The following is a 19,093-nucleotide window of genomic DNA, read 5'->3' on the forward strand; positions in this document are numbered from 1 at the left end:
AGGCTGTCAGGTAGATGATTATAACAGTAGGTGTTGGTCTCCAGACTGTCAGGTAGATGATTATAACAGTAGTGTTGGTCTCCAGACTGTCAGGTAGATGATTATAACAGTAGTGCTGGTCTCCAGGCTGTCAGGTAGATGATTATAACACTAGTGTTGGTCTCCAGGCTGTCAGGTAGATGATTATAACAGTAGGGTTGGTCCTGGTCTCCAGACTGTCAGGTAGATGATTATAACAGTAGTGTTGGTCTCCAGACTGTCAGGTAGATGATTGTAACAGTAGTGTTGGTCTCCAGACTGTCAGGTAGATGATTATAACAGTAGTGTTGGTCTCCAGACTGTCAGGTAGATGATTATAACAGTAGTGTTGGTCCTAGTCTCCAGGCAGATGATTATAACAGTAGTGTTGGTCCTAGTCTCCAGGCTGTCAGGTAGATGATTATAACAGTAGTGTTGGTCCTGGTCTCCAGACTGTCAGGTAGATGATTATAACAGTAGTGTTGGTCTCCAGACTGTCAGGTAGATGATTATAACAGTAGTGTTGGTCCTGGTCTCCAGGCTGTCAGGTAGATGATTATAACAGTAGTGTTGGTCCTGGTCTCCAGGCTGTCAGGTAGATGATTATAACAGTAGTGTTGGTCTCCAGACTGTCAGGTAGATGATTATAACAGTAGTGTTGGTCTCCAGGCTGTCAGGCTGATGATTATAACAGTAGTGTTGGTCTCCAGGCTGTCAGGTAGATGATTATAACAGTAGTGTTGGTCTCCAGACTGTCAGGTTGATGATTATAACAGTAGTGTTGGTCCTGGTCTCCAGACTGTCAGGCTGATGATTATAACAGTAGTGTTGGTCCTGGTCTCCAGACTGTCAGGTAGATGATTATAACAGTAGTGTTGGTCCTGGTCTCCAGACTGTCAGGTAGATGATTATAACAGTAGTGTTGGTCTCCAGACTGTCAGGTAGATGATTATAACAGTAGTGTTGGTCCTGGTCTCCAGACTGTCAGGTAGATGATTATAACAGTAGTGTTGGTCTCCAGACTGTCAGGATGATGATTATAACAGTAGTGTTGGTCCTGGTCTCCAGGCTGTCAGGTAGATGATTATAACAGTAGTGTTGGTCCTGGTCTCCAGGCTGTCAGGTAGATGATTATAACAGTAGTGTTGGTCTCCAGACTGTCAGGTAGATGATTATAACAGTAGTGTTGGTCTCCAGACTGTCAGGTAGATGATTATAACAGTAGTGTTGGTCCTGGTCTCCAGGCTGTCAGGTAGATGATTGTAACAGTAGTGTTGGTCTCCAGACTGTCAGGTAGATGATTGTAACAGTAGTGTTGGTCTCCAGACTGTCAGGTAGATGATTATAACAGTAGTGTTGGTCTCCAGACTGTCAGGTAGATGATTATAACAGTAGTGTTGGTCCTGGTCTCCAGACTGTCAGGTAGATGATTATAACAGTAGTGTTGGTCCTGGTCTCCAGGCTGTCAGGTAGATGATTATAACAGTAGTGTTGGTCCTGGTCTCCAGACTGTCAGGTAGATGATTATAACAGTAGTGTTGGTCTCCAGACTGTCAGGTATGATGATTATAACAGTAGTGTTGGCCTGGTCTCCAGGCTGTCAGGTAGATGATTATAACAGTAGTGTTGGTCCTGGTCTCCAGGCTGTCAGGTAGATGATTATAACAGTAGTGTTGGTCTGGTCTCCAGACTGTCAGGTAGATGATTATAACAGTAGTGTTGGTCCTGTTCTCCAGACTGTCAGGTAGATGATTATAACAGTAGTGTTGGTCCTGGTCTCCAGACTGTCAGGTAGATGATTGTAACAGTAGTGTTGGTCTCCAGACTGTCAGGTAGATGATTGTAACAGTAGTGTTGGTCTCCAGACTGTCAGGTAGATGATTATAACAGTAGTGTTGGTCTCCAGACTGTCAGGTAGATGATTATAACAGTAGTGTTGGTCCTGGTCTCCAGACTGTCAGGTAGATGATTGTAACAGTAGTGTTGGTCTCCAGACTGTCAGGTAGATGATTGTAACAGTAGTGTTGGTCTCCAGACTGTCAGGTAGATGATTATAACAGTAGTGTTGGTCTCCAGACTGTCAGGTAGATGATTATAACAGTAGTGTTGGTCCTAGTCTCCAGCGCGGAGATGATTATAACAGTAGTGTTGGTCCTGGTCTCCAGACTGTCAGGTAGATGATTATAACAGTAGTGTTGGTCTCCAGACTGTCAGGTAGATGATTATAACAGTAGTGTTGGTCCTGGTCTCCAGACTGTCAGGTAGATAATTATAACAGTAGTGTTGGTCTCCAGACTGTCAGGATGATGATTATAACAGTAGTGCTGGTCTCCAGGCTGTCAGGTAGATGATTATAACAGTAGTGTTGGTCCTGGTCTCCAGACTGTCAGGTAGATGATTATAACAGTAGTGTTGGTCTCCAGACTGTCAGGTAGATGATTATAACAGTAGTGTTGGTCCTGGTCTCCAGACTGTCAGGTAGATAATTATAACAGTAGTGTTGGTCTCCAGACTGTCAGGATGATGATTATAACAGTAGGTGGCCTGGTCTCCAGGCTGTCAGGTAGATGATTATAACAGTAGTGTTGGTCCTGGTCTCCAGACTGTCAGGTAGATGATTATAACAGTAGTGTTGGTCCGGTCTCCAGACTGTCAGGTAGATGATTATAACAGTAGTGTTGGTCCTGGTCTCCAGACTGTCAGGTAGATGATTATAACAGTAGTGTTGGTCTCCAGACTGTCAGGTGGATGATTATAACAGTAGTGTTGGTCCTGGTCTCCAGACTGTCAGGTAGATGATTATAACAGTAGTGTTTGTCTCCAGACTGTCAGGTAGATGATTATAACAGTAGTGTTGGTCCTGGTCTCCAGACTGTCAGGTAGATGATTATAACAGTAGTGTTGGTCTCCAGACTGTCAGGTGGATGATTATAACAGTAGTGTTGGTCCTGGTCTCCAGACTGTCAGGTAGATGATTATAACAGTAGTGTTGGTCTCCAGACTGTCAGGTAGATGATTATAACAGTAGTGTTGGTCTCCAGACTGTCAGGTAGATGATTATAACAGTAGTGCTGGTCTCCAGGCTGTCAGGTAGATGATTATAACACTAGTGTTGGTCTCCAGGCTGTCAGGTAGATGATTATAACAATAGGGTTGGTTTCCAGACTGTCAGGTAGATGATTATAACAGTAGTGTTGGTCCTGGTCTCCAGACTGTCAGGATGATGATTATAACAGTAGTGCTGGTCTCCAGGCTGTCAGGTAGATAATTATAACAGTAGTGTTGGTCTCCAGGCTGTCAGGTAGATGATTATAACAGTAGTGTTGGTCCTGGTCTCCAGGCTGTCAGGTAGATGATTATAACAGTAGTGTTGGTCCTGGTCTCCAGGCTGTCAGGTAGATGATTATAACAGTAGTGTTGGTCTCCAGACTGTCAGGTAGATGATTATAACAGTAGTGTTGGTCTCCAGGCTGTCAGGCTGATGATTATAACAGTAGTGTTGGTCTCCAGGCTGTCAGGTAGATGATTATAACAGTAGTGTTGGTCTCCAGACTGTCAGGTTGATGATTATAACAGTAGTGTTGGTCCTGGTCTCCAGACTGTCAGGCTGATGATTATAACAGTAGTGTTGGTCTCCAGACTGTCAGGTAGATGATTATAACAGTAGTGTTGGTCCTGGTCTCCAGACTGTCAGGTAGATGATTATAACAGTAGTGTTGGTCTCCAGACTGTCAGGTAGATGATTATAACAGTAGTGTTGGTCCTGGTCTCCAGACTGTCAGGTAGATGATTATAACAGTAGTGTTGGTCTCCAGACTGTCAGGATGATGATTATAACAGTAGTGCTGGTCTCCAGGCTGTCAGGTAGATGATTATAACAGTAGTGTTGGTCCTGGTCTCCAGGCTGTCAGGTAGATGATTATAACAGTAGTGTTGGTCCTGGTCTCCAGGCTGTCAGGTAGATGATTATAACAGTAGTGTTGGTCTCCAGACTGTCAGGTAGATGATTATAACATTAGTGTTGGTCTCCAGACTGTCAGGTAGATGATTATAACAGTAGTGTTGGTCTCCAGACTGTCAGGTAGATGATTATAACAGTAGTGTTGGTCCTGGTCTCCAGACTGTCAGGTAGATGATTATAACAGTAGTGTTGGTCTCCAGACTGTCAGGTAGATGATTGTAACAGTAGTGTTGGTCTCCAGACTGTCAGGTAGATGATTATAACAGTAGTGTTGGTCTCCAGACTGTCAGGTAGATGATTATAACAGTAGTGTTGGTCCTAGTCTCCAGGCAGATGATTATAACAGTAGTGTTGGTCCTAGTCTCCAGGCTGTCAGGTAGATGATTATAACAGTAGTGTTGGTCCTGGTCTCCAGACTGTCAGGTAGATGATTATAACAGTAGTGTTGGTCTCCAGACTGTCAGGTAGATGATTATAACAGTAGTGTTGGTCTCCAGACTGTCAGGTAGATGATTATAACAGTAGTGTTGGTCCTGGTCTCCAGGCTGTCAGGTAGATGATTATAACAGTAGTGTTGGTCCTGGTCTCCAGGCTGTCAGGTAGATGATTATAACAGTAGTGTTGGTCTCCAGACTGTCAGGTAGATGATTATAACATTAGTGTTGGTCTCCAGACTGTCAGGTAGATGATTATAACAGTAGTGTTGGTCCTGGTCTCCAGACTGTCAGGTAGATGATTGTAACAGTAGTGTTGGTCTCCAGACTGTCAGGTAGATGATTGTAACAGTAGTGTTGGTCTCCAGACTGTCAGGTAGATGATTATAACAGTAGTGTTGGTCTCCAGACTGTCAGGTAGATGATTATAACAGTAGTGTTGGTCCTAGTCTCCAGGCAGATGATTATAACAGTAGTGTTGGTCCTAGTCTCCAGGCTGTCAGGTAGATGATTATAACAGTAGTGTTGGTCCTGGTCTCCAGACTGTCAGGTAGATGATTATAACAGTAGTGTTGGTCTCCAGACTGTCAGGTAGATGATTATAACAGTAGTGTTGGTCCTGGTCTCCAGACTGTCAGGTAGATAATTATAACAGTAGTGTTGGTCTCCAGACTGTCAGGATGATGATTATAACAGTAGTGCTGGTCTCCAGGCTGTCAGGTAGATGATTATAACAGTAGTGTTGGTCCTGGTCTCCAGACTGTCAGGTAGATGATTATAACAGTAGTGTTGGTCTCCAGACTGTCAGGTAGATGATTATAACAGTAGTGTTGGTCCTGGTCTCCAGACTGTCAGGTAGATAATTATAACAGTAGTGTTGGTCTCCAGACTGTCAGGATGATGATTATAACAGTAGTGCTGGTCTCCAGGCTGTCAGGTAGATGATTATAACAGTAGTGTTGGTCCTGGTCTCCAGACTGTCAGGTAGATGATTATAACAGTAGTGTTTGTCTCCAGACTGTCAGGTAGATGATTATAACAGTAGTGTTGGTCCTGGTCTCCAGACTGTCAGGTAGATGATTATAACAGTAGTGTTGGTCTCCAGACTGTCAGGTGGATGATTATAACAGTAGTGTTGGTCCTGGTCTCCAGACTGTCAGGTAGATGATTATAACAGTAGTGTTTGTCTCCAGACTGTCAGGTAGATGATTATAACAGTAGTGTTGGTCCTGGTCTCCAGACTGTCAGGTAGATGATTATAACAGTAGTGTTGGTCTCCAGACTGTCAGGTGGATGATTATAACAGTAGTGTTGGTCCTGGTCTCCAGACTGTCAGGTAGATGATTATAACAGTAGTGTTGGTCTCCAGACTGTCAGGTAGATGATTATAACAGTAGTGTTGGTCTCCAGACTGTCAGGTAGATGATTATAACAGTAGTGCTGGTCTCCAGGCTGTCAGGTAGATGATTATAACACTAGTGTTGGTCTCCAGGCTGTCAGGTAGATGATTATAACAATAGGGTTGGTTTCCAGACTGTCAGGTAGATGATTATAACAGTAGTGTTGGTCCTGGTCTCCAGACTGTCAGGATGATGATTATAACAGTAGTGCTGGTCTCCAGGCTGTCAGGTAGATAATTATAACAGTAGTGTTGGTCTCCAGGCTGTCAGGTAGATGATTATAACAGTAGTGTTGGTCCTGGTCTCCAGGCTGTCAGGTAGATGATTATAACAGTAGTGTTGGTCCTGGTCTCCAGGCTGTCAGGTAGATGATTATAACAGTAGTGTTGGTCTCCAGACTGTCAGGTAGATGATTATAACAGTAGTGTTGGTCTCCAGACTGTCAGGTAGATGATTATAACAGTAGTGTTGGTCTCCAGACTGTCAGGTAGATGATTATAACAGTAGTGTTGGTCTCCAGGCTGTCAGGATGATGATTATAACAGTAGTGTTGGTCTCCAGACTGTCAGGTAGATGATTATAACAGTAGTGTTGGTCCTGGTCTCCAGACTGTCAGGTAGATGATTATAACAGTAGTGTTGGTCTCCAGACTGTCAGGTAGATGATTATAACAGTAGTGTTGGTCCTGGTCTCCAGACTGTCAGGTAGATGATTATAACAGTAGTGTTTGTCTCCAGACTGTCAGGTAGATGATTATAACAGTAGTGTTGGTCCTGGTCTCCAGACTGTCAGGTAGATGATTATAACAGTAGTGTTGGTCTCCAGACTGTCAGGTGGATGATTATAACAGTAGTGTTGGTCCTGGTCTCCAGACTGTCAGGTAGATGATTATAACAGTAGTGTTGGTCTCCAGACTGTCAGGTAGATGATTATAACAGTAGTGTTGGTCTCCAGACTGTCAGGTAGATGATTATAACAGTAGTGCTGGTCTCCAGGCTGTCAGGTAGATGATTATAACACTAGTGTTGGTCTCCAGGCTGTCAGGTAGATGATTATAACAATAGGGTTGGTTTCCAGACTGTCAGGTAGATGATTATAACAGTAGTGTTGGTCCTGGTCTCCAGATTGTCAGGATGATGATTATAACAGTAGTGCTGGTCTCCAGGCTGTCAGGTAGATAATTATAACAGTAGTGTTGGTCTCCAGGCTGTCAGGTAGATGATTATAACAGTAGTGTTGGTCCTGGTCTCCAGGCTGTCAGGTAGATGATTATAACAGTAGTGTTGGTCCTGGTCTCCAGGCTGTCAGGTAGATGATTATAACAGTAGTGTTGGTCTCCAGACTGTCAGGTAGATGATTATAACAGTAGTGTTGGTCTCCAGACTGTCAGGTAGATGATTATAACAGTAGTGTTGGTCTCCAGACTGTCAGGTAGATGATTATAACAGTAGTGTTGGTCTCCAGGCTGTCAGGATGATGATTATAACAGTAGTGTTGGTCTCCAGACTGTCAGGTAGATGATTATAACAGTAGTGTTGGTCCTGGTCTCCAGACTGTCAGGTAGATGATTATAACAGTAGTGTTGGTCTCCAGACTGTCAGGTAGATGATTATAACAGTAGTGTTGGTCCTGGTCTCCAGACTGTCAGGTAGATGATTATAACAGTAGTGTTGGTCCTGGTCTCCAGACTGTCAGGTAGATGATTATAACAGTAGTGTTGGTCTTGGTCTCCAGACTGTCAGGTAGATGATTATAACAGTAGTGTTGGTCTCCAGACTGTCAGGTAGATGATTATAACAGTAGTGTTGGTCCTGGTCTCCAGACTGTCAGGTAGATGATTATAACAGTAGTGTTGGTTTCCAGACTGTCAGGTAGATGATTATAACAGTAGTGTTGGTCCTGGTCTCCAGACTGTCAGGTAGATGATTATAACAGTAGTGTTGGTCTCCAGACTGTCAGGATGATGATTATAACAGTAGTGCTGGTCTCCAGGCTGTCAGGTAGATGATTATAACAGTAGTGTTGGTCTCCAGGCTGTCAGGTAGATGATTATAACAGTAGTGTTGGTCTCCAGACTGTCAGGTAGATGATTATAACAGTAGTGTTGGTCTCCAGACTGTCAGGTAGATGATTATAACAGTAGTGTTGGTCCTGGTCTCCAGACTGTCAGGTAGATGATTATAACAGTAGTGTTGGTCCTGGTCTCCAGACTGTCAGGTAGATGATTATAACAGTAGTGTTGGTCTCCAGACTGTCAGGTAGATGATTATAACAGTAGTGTTGGTCCTGGTCTCCAGACTGTCCGGTAGATGATTATAACAGTAGTGTTGGTCTCCAGACTGTCAGGTAGATGATTATAACAGTAGTGTTGGTCCTGGTCTCCAGACTGTCAGGTAGATGATTATAACAGTAGTGTTGGTCCTGGTCTCCAGACTGTCAGGTAGATGATTATAACAGTAGTGTTGGTCCTGGTCTCCAGACTGTCAGGTAGATGATTATAACAGTAGTGTTGGTCTCCAGACTGTCAGGTAGATGATTATAACAGTAGTGTTTGTCCTGGTCTCCAGACTGTCAGGTAGATGATTATAACAGTAGTGTTGGTCCTGGTCTCCAGACTGTCAGGTAGATGATTATAACAGTAGTGTTGGTCCTGGTCTCCAGGCTGTCAGGTAGATGATTATAACAGTAGTGTTGGTCTCCAGGCTGTCAGGTAGATGATTATAACAGTAGTGTTGGTCTCCAGACTGTCAGGTAGTTGATTATAACATTAGTGTTGGACCTGGTCTCTAGACTGTTTGGTAGATGATTATGACAGTAGTGTTGGTCTCCAGGCTGTCAGGTAGATGATTATAACAGTAGTGTTGGTCCTGGTCTCCAGGCTGTCAGGATGATGATTATAACAGTAGTGTTGGTCTCCAGACTGTCAGGTAGATGATTATAACAGTAGTGTTGGTCTCCAGACTGTCAGGTAGATGATTATAACAGTAGTGTTGGTCTCCAGACTGTCAGGTAGATGATTATAACAGTAGTGTTGGTCTCCAGACTGTCAGGTAGATGAGTATAACAGTAGTGTTGGTCCTGGTCTCCAGACTGTCAGGTAGATGATTATAACAGTAGTGTTGGTCTCCAGACTGTCAGGTAGATGAGTATAACAGTAGTGTTGGTCCTGGTCTCCAGACTGTCAGGTAGATGATTATAACAGTAGTGTTGGTCCTGGTCTCCAGACTGTCAGGTAGATGATTATAACAGTAGTGTTGGTCCTGGTCTCCAGACTGTCAGGTAGATAATTATAACAGTAGTGTTGGTATCCAGACTGTCAGGATGATGATTATAACAGTAGTGCTGGTCTCCAGGCTGTTAGGTAGATGATTATAACAGTAGTGTTGGTCTCCAGGCTGTCAGGTAGATGATTATAACAGTAGTGTTGGTCCTGGTCTCCAGGCTGTCAGGTAGATGATTATTACAGTAGTGTTGGTCTCCAGACTGTCAGGTAGATGATTATAACAGTAGTGTTGGTCTCCAGGCTGTCAGGTATATGATTATAACAGTAGTGTTGGTCCTGGTCTCCAGGCTGTCAGGTAGATGATTATAACAGTAGTGTTGGTCCTGGTCTCCAGACTGTCAGGTAGATGATTATAACAGTAGTGTTGGTCTCCAGACTGTCAGGTAGATGATTATAACAGTAGTGTTGGTCCTGGTCTCCAGACTGTCAGGTAGATGATTATAACAGTAGTGTTGGTCCTGGTCTCCAGACTGTCAGGTAGATGATTATAACAGTAGTGTTGGTCTTGGTCTCCAGACTGTCAGGTAGATGATTATAACAGTAGTGTTGGTCTCCAGACTGTCAGGTAGATGATTATAACAGTAGTGTTGGTCCTGGTCTCCAGACTGTCAGGTAGATGATTATAACACTAGTGTTGGTTTCCAGACTGTCAGGTAGATGATTATAACAGTAGTGTTGGTCCTGGTCTCCAGACTGTCAGGTAGATGATTATAACAGTAGTGTTGGTCTCCAGACTGTCAGGATGATGATTATAACAGTAGTGCTGGTCTCCAGGCTGTCAGGTAGATGATTATAACAGTAGTGTTGGTCTCCAGGCTGTCAGGTAGATGATTATAACAGTAGTGTTGGTCTCCAGACTGTCAGGTAGATGATTATAACAGTAGTGTTGGTCTCCAGACTGTCAGGTAGATGATTATAACAGTAGTGTTGGTCCTGGTCTCCAGACTGTCAGGTAGATGATTATAACAGTAGTGTTGGTCCTGGTCTCCAGACTGTCAGGTAGATGATTATAACAGTAGTGTTGGTCTCCAGACTGTCAGGTAGATGATTATAACAGTAGTGTTGGTCCTGGTCTCCAGACTGTCCGGTAGATGATTATAACAGTAGTGTTGGTCTCCAGACTGTCAGGTAGATGATTATAACAGTAGTGTTGGTCCTGGTCTCCAGACTGTCAGGTAGATGATTATAACAGTAGTGTTGGTCCTGGTCTCCAGACTGTCAGGTAGATGATTATAACAGTAGTGTTGGTCCTGGTCTCCAGACTGTCAGGTAGATGATTATAACAGTAGTGTTGGTCTCCAGACTGTCAGGTAGATGATTATAACAGTAGTGTTGGTCCTGGTCTCCAGACTGTCAGGTAGATGATTATAACAGTAGTGTTGGTCCTGGTCTCCAGGCTGTCAGGTAGATGATTATAACAGTAGTGTTGGTCTCCAGACTGTCAGGTTGATGATTTTAACAGTAGTGTTGGTCTCCAGACTGTCAGGTTGATGATTATAACAGTAGTGTTGGTCTCCAGACTGTCAGGTAGATGAGTATAACAGTAGTGTTGGTCTCCAGACTGTCAGGTAGATGAGTATAACAGTAGTGTTGGTCTCCAGACTGTCAGGTAGATGATTATAACAGTAGTGTTGGTCCTGGTCTCCAGACTGTCAGGTAGATGATTATAACAGTAGTGTTGGTCTCCAGGCTGTCAGGTAGATGATTATAACAGTAGTGTTGGTCTCCAGACTGTCAGGTAGATGATTATAACAGTAGTGTTGGTCTCCAGACTGTCAGGATGATGATTATAACAGTAGTGTTGGTCCTGGTCTCCAGGCTGTCAGGTAGATGATTATAACAGTAGTGTTGGTCTCCAGACTGTCAGGTAGATGATTATAACAGTAGTGTTGGTCTCCAGACTGTCAGGTAGATGATTATAACAGTAGTGTTGGTCTCCAGACTGTCAGGTAGATGATTATAACAGTAGTGTTGGTCTCCAGGCTGTCAGGTAGATGATTATAACAGTAGTGTTGGTCCTGGTCTCCAGACTGTCAGGTAGATGATTATAACAGTAGTGTTGGTCTCCAGGCTGTCAGGTAGATGATTATAACAGTAGTGTTGGTCTCCAGACTGTCAGGTAGATGATTATAACAGTAGTGTTGGTCCTGGTCTCCAGACTGTCAGGTAGATGATTATAACAGTAGTGTTGGTCTCCAGGCTGTCAGGTAGATGATTATAACAGTAGTGTTGGTCTCCAGACTGTCAGGTAGATGATTATAACAGTAGTGTTGGTCCTGGTCTCCAGACTGTCAGGTAGATGCTTATAACAGTAGAGTTGGTCTCCAGACTGTCCGGTAGTTGATTATAACATTAGTGTTGGACCTGGTCTCTAGACTGTTTGGTAGATGATTATGACAGTAGTGTTGGTCTCCAGGCTGTCAGGTAGATGATTATAACAGTAGTGTTGGTCCTGGTCTCCAGGCTGTCAGGATGATGATTATAACAGTAGTGTTGGTCTCCAGACTGTCAGGTAGATGATTATAACAGTAGTGTTGGTCTCCAGACTGTCAGGTAGATGATTATAACAGTAGTGTTGGTCTCCAGACTGTCAGGTAGATGATTATAACAGTAGTGTTGGTCTCCAGACTGTCAGGTAGATGAGTATAACAGTAGTGTTGGTCCTGGTCTCCAGACTGTCAGGTAGATGATTATAACAGTAGTGTTGGTCTCCAGACTGTCAGGTAGATGAGTATAACAGTAGTGTTGGTCCTGGTCTCCAGACTGTCAGGTAGATGATTATAACAGTAGTGTTGGTCCTGGTCTCCAGACTGTCAGGTAGATGATTATAACAGTAGTGTTGGTCCTGGTCTCCAGACTGTCAGGTAGATGATTATAACAGTAGTGTTGGTCCTGGTCTCCAGACTGTCAGGTAGATGATTATAACAGTAGTGTTGGTCCTGGTCTCCAGACTGTCAGGTAGATGATTATAACAGTAGTGTTGGTCCTGGTCTCCAGACTGTCAGGTAGATGATTATAACAGTAGTGTTGGTCCTGGTCTCCAGACTGTCAGGTAGATGATTATAACAGTAGTGTTGGTCCTGGTCTCCAGACTGTCAGGTAGATAATTATAACAGTAGTGTTGGTATCCAGACTGTCAGGATGATGATTATAACAGTAGTGCTGGTCTCCAGGCTGTTAGGTAGATGATTATAACAGTAGTGTTGGTCTCCAGGCTGTCAGGTAGATGATTATAACAGTAGTGTTGTTCCTGGTCTCCAGGCTGTCAGGTAGATGATTATTACAGTAGTGTTGGTCTCCAGACTGTCAGGTAGATGATTATAACAGTAGTGTTGGTCCTAGTCTCCAGGCTGTCAGGTAGATTATTATAACAGTAGTGATGGTCCTGGTCTCCAGACTGTCAGGTAGATAATTATAACAGTACTGTTGGTCTCCAGACTGTCAGGATGATGATTATAACAGTAGTGCTGGTCTCCAGGCTGTCAGGTAGATGATTATAACAGTAGTGTTGGTCTCCAGGCTGTCAGGTAGATGATTATAACAGTGGTGTTGGTCCTGGTCTCCAGGCTGTCAGGTAGATGATTATAACAGTAGTGTTGGTCCTGGTCTCCAGGCTGTCAGGTAGATGATTATAACAGTAGTGTTGGTCCTGGTCTCCAGACTGTCAGGTAGATGATTATAACAGTAGTGTTGGTCTCCAGACTGTCAGGTAGATGATTATAACAGTAGTGTTGGTCTCCAGGCTGTCAGGATGATGATTATAACAGTAGTGTTGGTCTCCAGACTGTCAGGTAGATGATTATAACAGTAGTGTTGGTCCTAGTCTCCAAGCTGTCAGGTAGATTATTATAACAGTAGTGTTGGTCCTGGTCTCCAGACTGTCAGGTAGATGATTATAACAGTAGTGTTGGTCTCCAGACTGTCAGGTAGATGATTATAACAGTAGTGTTGGTCCTGGTCTCCAGACTGTCAGGTAGATGATTATAACAGTAGTGTTGGTCTTGGTCTCCAGACTGTCAGGTAGATGATTATAACAGTAGTGTTGGTCTCCAGACTGTCAGGTAGATGATTATAACAGTAGTGTTGGTCCTGGTCTCCAGACTGTCAGGTAGATGATTATAACAGTAGTGTTGGTTTCCAGACTGTCAGGTAGATGATTATAACAGTAGTGTTGGTCCTGGTCTCCAGACTGTCAGGTAGATGATTATAACAGTAGTGTTGGTCTCCAGACTGTCAGGATGATGATTATAACAGTAGTGCTGGTCTCCAGGCTGTCAGGTAGATGATTATAACAGTAGTGTTGGTCTCCAGACTGTCAGGTAGATGATTATAACAGTAGTGTTGGTCTCCAGACTGTCAGGTAGATGATTATAACAGTAGTGTTGGTCTCCAGACTGTCAGGTAGATGATTATAACAGTAGTGTTGGTCCTGGTCTCCAGACTGTCAGGTAGATGAGTATAACAGTAGTGTTGGTCTCCAGACTATCAGGTAGATGATTATAACAGTAGTGTTGGTCCTGGTCTCCAGACTGTCAGGTAGATGATTATAACAGTAGTGTTGGTCTCCAGTCTGTCAGGTAGATGATTATAACAGTAGTGTTGGTCTCCAGACTGTCAGGATGATGATTATAACAGTAGTGTTGGTCTCCAGACTGTCAGGATGATGATTATAACAGTAGTGTTGGTCCTGGTCTCCAGACTGTCAGGTAGATGATTATAACAGTAGTGTTGGTCTCCAGACTGTCAGGTAGATGATTATAACAGTAGTGTTGGTCCTGGTCTCCAGACTGTCAGGTAGATGATTATAACAGTAGTGTTGGTCTCCAGACTGTCAGGTAGATGATTATAACAGTAGTGTTGGTCCTGGTCTCCAGACTGTTAGGTAGATGATTATAACAGTAGTGTTGGTCCTGGTCTCCAGACTGTCAGGTAGATGATTATAACAGTAGTGTTGGTCTTGGTCTCCAGACTGTCAGGTAGATGATTATAACAGTAGTGTTGGTCTCCAGACTGTCAGGTAGATGATTATAACAGTAGTGTTGGTCTCCAGACTGTCAGGTAGATGATTATAACAGTAGTGTTGGTCCTGGTCTCCAGACTGTCAGGTAGATGATTATAACAGTAGTGTTGGTCTCCAGACTGTCAGGATGATGATTATAACAGTAGTGCTGGTCTCCAGGCTGTCAGGTAGATGATTATAACAGTAGTGTTGGTCTCCAGGCTGTCAGGTAGATGATTATAACAGTAGTGTTGGTCTCCAGACTGTCAGGTAGATGATTATAACAGTAGTGTTGGTCTCCAGACTGTCAGGTAGATGATTATAACAGTAGTGTTGGTCTCCAGACTGTCAGGTAGATGATTATAACAGTAGTGTTGGTCTCCAGACTGTCAGGTAGATGATTATAACAGTAGTGTTGGTCCTGGTCTCCAGACTGTCAGGTAGATGATTATAACAGTAGTGTTGGTCCTGGTCTCCAGACTGTCAGGTAGATGATTATAACAGTAGTGTTGGTCTCCAGACTGTCAGGTAGATGATTATAACAGTAGTGTTGGTCCTGGTCTCCAGACTGTCCGGTAGATGATTATAACAGTAGTGTTGGTCTCCAGACTGTCAGGTAGATGAATATAACAGTAGTGTTGGTCCTGGTCTCCAGACTGTCAGGTAGATGATTATAACAGTAGTGTTGGTCCTGGTCTCCAGGCTGTCAGGTAGATGATTATAACAGTAGTGTTGGTCTCCAGACTGTCAGGTAGATGATTATAACAGTAGTGTTGGTCCTGGTCTCCAGACTGTCAGGTAGATGATTATAACAGTAGTGTTGGTCCTGGTCTCCAGACTGTCAGGTAGATAGTTATAACAGTAGTGTTGGTCTCCAGACTGTCAGGATGATGATTATAACAGTAGTGCTGGTCTCCAGGCTGTCAGGTAGATGATTATAACAGTAGTGTTGGTCTCCAGGCTGTCAGGTAGATGATTATAACAGTAGTGTTGGTCCTGGTCTCCAGGCTGTCAGGTAGATGATTATAACAGTAGTGTTGGTCTCCAGGCTGTCACGTAGATGATTATAACAGTAGTGTTGGTTTCCAGACTGTCAGGTAGATGATTATAACAGTAGTGTTGGTCCTGGTCTCCAGACTGTCAGGTAGATGATTATAACAGTAGTGTTGGTCCTGGTCTCCAGGCTGTCAGGTAGATGATTATAACAGTAGTGTTGGTCTCCAGACTGTCAGGTTGATGATTATAACAGTAGTGTTGGTCTCCAGACTGTCAGGTTGATGATTATAACAGTAGTGTTGGTCTCCAGACTGTCAGGTAGATGAGTATAACAGTAGTGTTGGTCTCCAGACTGTCAGGTAGATGATTATAACAGTAGTGTTGGTCCTGGTCTCCAGACTGTCAGGTAGATGATTATAACAGTAGTGTTGGTCTCCAGGCTGTCAGGTAGATGATTATAACAGTAGTGTTGGTCTCCAGACTGTCAGGATGATGATTATAACAGTAGTGTTGGTCTCCAGACTGTCAGGATGATGATTATAACAGTAGTGTTGGTCCTGGTCTCCAGACTGTCAGGTAGATGATTATAACAGTAGTGTTGGTCTCCAGACTGTCAGGTAGATGATTATAACAGTAGTGTTGGTCCTGGTCTCCAGACTGTCAGGATGATGATTATAACAGTAGTGCTGGTCTCCAGGCTGTCAGGTAGATGATTATAACAGTAGTGTTGGTCTCCAGGCTGTCAGGTAGATGATTATAACAGTAGTGTTGGTCCTGGTCTCCAGGCTGTCAGGTAGATGATTATAACAGTAGTGTTGGTTTCCAGACTGTCAGGTAGATGATTATAACAGTAGTGTTGGTCTCCAGACTGTCAGGTAGATGATTATAACAGTAGTGTTGGTCCTGGTCTCCAGACTGTCAGGTAGATGATTATAACAGTAGTGTTGGTCTCCAGGCTGTCAGGTAGATGATTATAACAGTAGTGTTGGTCTCCAGACTGTCAGGATGATGATTATAACAGTAGTGTTGGTCTCCAGGCTGTCAGGTAGATGATTATAACAGTAGTGTTGGTCTCCAGACTGTCAGGTAGATGATTATAACAGTAGTGTTGGTCCTGGTCTCCAGACTGTCAGGTAGATGATTATAACAGTAGTGTTGGTTTCCAGACTGTCAGGTAGATGATTATAACAGTAGTGTTGGTCCTGGTCTCCAGACTGTCAGGTAGATGATTATAACAGTAGTGTTGGTCTCCAGACTGTCAGGATGATGATTATAACAGTAGTGCTGGTCTCCAGGCTGTCAGGTAGATGATTATAACAGTAGTGTTGGTCTCCAGGCTGTCAGGTAGATGATTATAACAGTAGTGTTGGTCTCCAGACTGTCAGGTAGATGATTATAACAGTAGTGTTTGTCTCCAGACTGTCAGGTAGATGATTATAACAGTAGTGTTGGTCCTGGTCTCCAGACTGTCAGGTAGATGATTATAACAGTAGTGTTGGTCCTGGTCTCCAGACTGTCAGGTAGATGATTATAACAGTAGTGTTGGTCCTGGTCTCCAGGCTGTCAGGTAGATGATTATAACAGTAGTGTTGGTCTCCAGACTGTCAGGTAGATGATTATAACAGTAGTGTTGGTCTCCATACTGTCAGGTTGATGATTATAACAGTAGTGTTGGTCTCCAGACTGTCAGGTAGATGAGTATAACAGTAGTGTTGGTCTCCAGACTGTCAGGTAGATGATTATAACAGTAGTGTTGGTCCTGGTCTCCAGACTGTCAGGTAGATGATTATAACAGTAGTGTTGGTCCTGGTCTCCAGACTGTCAGGTAGATGATTATAACAGTAGTGTTGGTCTCCAGACTGTCAGGTAGATGATTATAACAGTAGTGTTGGTCTCCAGACTGTCAGGTAGATGATTATAACAGTAGTGTTTGTCCTGGTCTCCAGACTGTCAGGTAGATGATTATAACAGTAGTGTTGGTCCTGGTCTCCAGACTGTCAGGTAGATAGTTATAACAGTAGTGTTGGTCTCCAGACTGTCAGGATGATGATTATAACAGTAGTGCTGGTCTCCAGGCTGTCAGATAGATGATTATAACAGTAGTGTTGGTCTCCAGGCTGTCAGGTAGATGATTATAACAGTAGTGTTGGTTTCCAGACTGTCAGGTAGATCATTATAACAGTAGTGTTGGTCCTGGTCTCCAGACTGTCAGGTAGATGATTATAACAGTAGTGTTGGTCCTGGTCTCCAGGCTGTCAGGTAGATGATTATAACAGTAGTGTTGGTCTCCAGACTGTCAGGTAGATGATTATAACAGTAGTGTTGGTCTCCAGACTGTCAGGTTGATGATTATAACAGTAGTGTTGGTCTCCAGACTGTCAGGTTGATGATTATAACAGTAGTGTTGGTCTCCAGACTGTCAGGTAGATGATTATAACAGTAGTGTTGGTCTCCAGACTGTCAGGATGATGATTATAACAGTAGTGTTGGTCCTGGTCTCCAGACTGTCAGGTAGATGATTATAACAGTAGTGTTGGTCCTGGTCTCCAGACTGTCAGGTAGATGATTATAACAGTAGTGTTGGTCTCCAGACTGTCAGGTAGATGATTATAACAGTAGTGTTGGTCTCCAGACTGTCAGGTAGATGATTATAACAGTAGTGTTGGTCTCCAGACTGTCAGGTAGATGATTATAACAGTAGTGTTTGTCCTGGTCTCCAGACTGTCAGGTAGATGATTATAACAGTAGTGTTGGTCCTGGTCTCCAGACTGTCAGGTAGATAGTTATAACAGTAGTGTTGGTCTCCAGACTGTCAGGATGATGATTATAACAGTAGTGCTGGTCTCCAGGCTGTCAGATAGATGATTATAACAGTAGTGTTGGTCTCCAGGCTGTCAGGTAGATGATTATAACAGTAGTGTTGGTTTCCAGACTGTCAGGTAGATGATTATAACAGTAGTGTTGGTCCTGGTCTCCAGACTGTCAGGTAGATGATTATAACAGTAGTGTTGGTCCTGGTCTCCAGGCTGTCATGTAGATGATTATAACAGTAGTGTTGGTCTCCAGACTGTCAGGTAGATGATTATAACAGTAGTGTTGGTCTCCAGACTGTCAGGTTGATGATTATAACAGTAGTGTTGGTCTCCAGACTGTCAGGTTGATGATTATAACAGTAGTGTTGGTCTCCAGACTGTCAGGTAGATGAGTATAACAGTAGTGTTGGTCTCCAGACTGTCAGGTAGATGATTATAACAGTAGTGTTGGTCCTGGTCTCCAGACTGTCAGGTAGATGATTATAACAGTAGTGTTGGTCTCCAGGCTGTCAGGTAGATGATTATAACAGTAGTGTTGGTCTCCAGACTGTCAGGATGATGATTATAACAGTAGTGTTGGTCTCCAGACTGTCAGGATGATGATTATAACAGTAGTGTTGGTCCTGGTCTCCAGACTGTCAGGTAGATGATTATAACAGTAGTGTTGGTCTCCAGACTGTCAGGTAGATGATTATAACAGTAGTGTTGGTCCTGGTCTCCAGACTGTCAGGATGATGATTATAACAGTAGTGCTGGTCTCCAGGCTGTCAGGTAGATGATTATAACAGTAGTGTTGGTCTCCAGGCTGTCAGGTAGATGATTATAACAGTAGTGTTGGTCCTGGTCTCCAGGCTGTCAGGTAGATGATTATAACAGTAGTGTTGGTTTCCAGACTGTCAGGTAGATGATTATAACAGTAGTGTTGGTCTCCAGACTGTCAGGTAGATGATTATAACAGTAGTGTTGGTCCTGGTCTCCAGACTGTCAGGTAGATGATTATAACAGTAGTGTTGGTCTCCAGACTGTCAGGATGATGATTATAACAGTAGTGTTGGTCTCCAGGCTGTCAGGTAGATGATTATAACAGTAGTGTTGGTCTCCAGACTGTCAGGTAGATGATTATAACAGTAGTGTTGGTCCTGGTCTCCAGACTGTCAGGTAGATGATTATAACAGTAGTGTTGGTTTCC

The 19,093-nt window shown here is 43.4% G+C and overlaps 1 protein-coding gene across 1 annotated transcript in view; it reads left to right on the forward strand.

The window, feature by feature from the left end:
• LOC106563028 (E3 ubiquitin-protein ligase pellino homolog 1) overlaps nt 1-19,093 on the forward strand; it is a 169,150-nt gene that overhangs the window by 23,373 nt on the left and 126,684 nt on the right. The window lies entirely within an intron of this gene.

Source organism: Salmo salar, chromosome 18, assembly GCF_965601325.2.
Source record: "Salmo salar chromosome 18, fSalSal1, whole genome shotgun sequence".
In the NCBI taxonomy this organism is placed as follows: domain Eukaryota; kingdom Metazoa; phylum Chordata; class Actinopteri; order Salmoniformes; family Salmonidae; genus Salmo; species Salmo salar.